Consider the following 4,324-nt stretch of genomic DNA (forward strand, 5'->3'; position numbering starts at 1 on the left):
CCTTCACTTTATTTATAATAACAAACTACTTTAACATTTTCTATTGCCTTTAAGGACCACATTGAATTTTAAGAGATTAATACTATTCACATTATCCAGAAGAAATGTCTTAGGGCTATTATCTTAACTGCTCAGTCATATAGCTATTAAGTCATATATAGAAGCATTCTTTTCCTTCATGAATAAAGTGAGTTAACAAAAAATGTAATTGGATAAGTATAAACACTTTAGTTCAATAGAAATAAAGATGTGATGTGCTGAATTATTAGGATGTGTGAAATTTGATTAATTATAACATATTCGCATTTCAGTTTTGAAGTATGTTATGATTTAGACGTGGTGTCCCCCAAAAGCTCATGTGTGAGACAATGCAAGAAAGTTTGGAGGAGAAATGATTGGGTTATGGCCTTAACCTAATCAGTGAATTAATCCCCTGATAGATTAACTGAATGTTAACTGAAGTGGTAGGGTGTGGCTGGAGGAAATGGGGATTGGGCCATGGCTTTGAGGTATACATTTGTATCTGGCAAGTGGATCAATCTCTCTCTGCTGCCTGATCTCCAAGTGATTTGCTTCCCTCTGCCACACTCTTCCACTGTAATGTTTTGCCTCATCTCCATCTCTGAGGAATGGAGCTGGCCTTCAATTAACTAAGACCTCTGAAACTGTGTACCCTCAAATAAACTTTTCTTCCCTAAAATTGTTCTGGTCAGATCTTTTGGTCACACCAGCAAAAAAGCTAACTAAAATAAAGTATGTGATTTCTGGTCACATCCCAACCAATAATCAACAAATATAAATATTTGTATATATAATATATATATATATATATATATATAAATATATAGAGAGAGAGAGAGAGAGAGAGAGAGAGAGAGAGAGAGAGAGAGAGAAATAGATAGATAAGAGGCCAAGACAGTCTTCAAGGACACAGTCACAGTTACCTACTTCCTTCCTCTTTCCTATTCCCCACCTATTGAACTTTCTACCACCTCCCAAAGGGCCACCAGCTGGGGACCAAAATTTTAACACATGAGCCTTTAGGGGATATTTTAGTTCCAAACTACAATGAATAATGGAGTTTTAAGAGAAGAGTGCAACATTTTATGTTATCTGCTTCCCTTTCTGAGATGAATATAACATGCCTATTTTTCCATAATTCAGTAAATTTCTGGTACCACTGAGAGTGTTGTCATATGTTAATTCAGGATAAGACAATGGGTCCCCTCCTTGAAAAGCTATTAGTACATATTCATTGTATAAAATATTGGTTCTTATTGTGACAATTTCATACATGCATATACTGTACTTTGATCATATCCCCCTTCCTGCTACTCTCTTTGATTTTTCCCTACATTCCCACTTTGTGTCTATTCTACAACTGAGGATAGACAAGATTTATTAGAGTAAACATAAGTGAAAAAGAGAATTTCCAGATGCAAGGTGAATTCCTGCAAACTTTGACCATGAGAATGGGTGCAGTTAATATATTTCTTCTTAGTATTTCCAAGTCTGATGTTAAGGTTGTATGGAAAACCACAGCAAACAAGAAGAGACAGGACTATTGAAGACTTAGACCTGGAAGAATAAAGGTGTGTTCACTCTACCAGGTGAAGAATTCTGACCAGTTGTTCTGACTGGAGAAGAGACAACGCAGTTTGGGATTTGAAAGATAGGCAGAAAGTACATATAACTATGCAGTCCTTCTAGAAACAAGGACTTTAATAGCTTTGTGTATTTTCTCTTTGATTGTGGTATATATGTGTGTATTTGTATATATTGACCATTTGCTTCCTCTCTTCTTATATTTATGATTTTCTATACAAATTGTTATCTTTTAGGTAACAGTATAGTCAATGAGACTGACTGAATTTGAAGAGTGGATAATATAACAGTGTAGTGTACAGTGACTGGGAGTGCTTCTTTCCTTATGTGGGGGAACAGATGAGAACCTCTTCATTTGTCAGGTGGCTTTGTCATGTAGATTTGTTGCTTTATGGAAGTTCAAATGTATGTAATATGGTGTAAATTGTATGCAAACATAAAGTATAAAGTCAAAGTTGTGGACAGCATCCAGTATCATTTCATTGCATTTCTGTTCCAAATCCACTCCATGTTGGTCTTCTTTGTGTTATTGGAACTGGACCTTGTAAACACTTCTTTACCATCTGACACAATGTGTTATTGTTGGCACAATGCACTGGAAGGGCCACTGCAAGGCAAGTTAATTCTCTTTCTTTCTTCTCTTTCTGTTTTCTTTTCTTTTTTTTCCTTTCCTTTCCTTTTTTTTTTCTTTTTTGGTACCAGGGATTGAATCCAGGGATGCTTAATCACTTAGCAACAATCCCAAACTATATTGTTTAAAAATATTTTTCTTTAGTAGTGGATGAACACAATACCTTTATTTAGTTTATTTTTTAATGTGCTGCTGAGGATTAAAGCCCATTCCTCACACTTGCATCAACAGTGAGCTACAATTCCAGCACCCAACCCACCCCCTTTAAAATTTGAGACAATCTTTTCCTACATTTTCTACATTGCTTAGGGCATGGATAAGTTGCTGAGGCTGGCTTTGAACTTGTGATACTCTTGCTTAAGCCTCCTAAATGCTGGGATTACAGGCATGGGCCACCATACTGGGCTGTTTTCCCTTTTTGTTGCAACTTCCGGTGGTGAGCAGAAGGCCCACCTTTTGGTGACATAGTAAGAAATGTCTAAATTGATGTATTTATCTGTATTTTTAGTCTCTGCCCTAGGTTTCTGAAATGTGGTTTCTATCCCTGATCCCTGAAAACATCTCCTAAAAACCTTGGAATTTCCTGTTTCAGATGAAAGGAGAGTCTTTTGTTATTAATAACTAGCCCCTTTCAGCCATCTGAGTTTATGTTAATAAGACAATTTTTAGAAAGCCCCTGGGTCACCTCAGGATAGGGGCAGGTTGCCAAAGGAACAAACTTTATGAGTAAAAAATAAAAGAGGGGACAAAATAGAGCTGAAGGTTGAGTTAATTAATTGCAAGCAGAAAATGATTTGATCAATCATAATGACACAGTGAAATATCCATAAAAACATTGAGGGAGCTTCTGAGTTGATGAACAACAATGTATTCATGTTTATGGGGGTGCTGCCTCTCAAACTCCACCACAGGACAGGTATTCCTGTGCTCGAGGCATTTCTCTTTTTTTTTCATTGTTTTATTGGTTGTTCAAAACATTACAAAGCTCTTGACATATCATATTTCATACATTAGATTCAAGTTGGTTTTGAACTCCCAATTTTACCCCAAATACAGATTGCATAATCACATCAGTTACACATCTACATTTACACATAATGCCCTATTAGTAACTGTTGTATTCTGCTACCTTTCATATCCTCTACTATCCCCCTTCCCCTCCCTTCCCATCTTCTCTCTCTACCCCATCTACTGTAATTCATTTCTCTCCTTGATTATTTTCCCATTACCCTCACAACCTCTTATATGTAATTTTGTATAACAATGAGGGTCTCCCTCCATTACCATGTAATTTCCCTTTTCTCTCCCTTTCCCTCCCACCTCATGTCTCTGTTTAATGTTAATCTTTTCTTCCTGCTCTTCCTCCCTGCTCTGTTCTTAGTTGCTCTCATTATATCAAAGAAGACATTTGGTATTTGTTTTTTAGGGATTGGCTAGCTTCACTAAGCATAATCTGCTCTAGTGCCATCCATTTCCCTGCAAATTCCATGATTTTGTCATTTTTTAGTGCTGCGTAATACTCCATGGTGTATAAATGCCACATTTTTTAATCCATTCATCTATTGAAGGGCATCTGGGTTGGTTCCACAGTCTAGCAAGTGTGAATTGTGCTGCTATGAACATCGATGTGGCAGTATCCCTGTAGTACGCTCTTTTAAGGTCTTCAAGGAATAGTCCGAGAAGGGCAATAGCTGGGTCAAATGGTGGTTCCATTCCCAGCTTTCCCAGGAATCTCCATACTGCTTTCCAAATTGGCCGCACCAGTTTGCAGTCCCACCAGCAATGTGCAAGAGTACCCTTTTCCCCACATCCTCTCCAGCACTTGTTGTTGTTTGACTTCATAATGGCTGCCAATCTTACTGGAGTGAGATGGTATCTTAGGGTGGTTTTGATTTGCATTTCTCTGACTGCTAGAGATGGTGAGCATTTTTTCATGTACTTGATTGATTGTATGTCCTCCGATGAGAAGTGTCTGTTCAGGTCCTTGGCCCATTTGTTGATTGGGTTATTTGTTATCTTATTGTCTAATTTTTTGAGTTCTTTGTATAATCTGGATATTAGGGCTCTATCTGAAGTGTGAGGAGTAAA

The sequence above is a fragment of the Marmota marmota genome, unplaced genomic scaffold, assembly GCF_001458135.2.
Source record: "Marmota marmota marmota unplaced genomic scaffold, marMar, whole genome shotgun sequence".
Taxonomy (NCBI): Eukaryota; Metazoa; Chordata; class Mammalia; order Rodentia; family Sciuridae; genus Marmota; species Marmota marmota.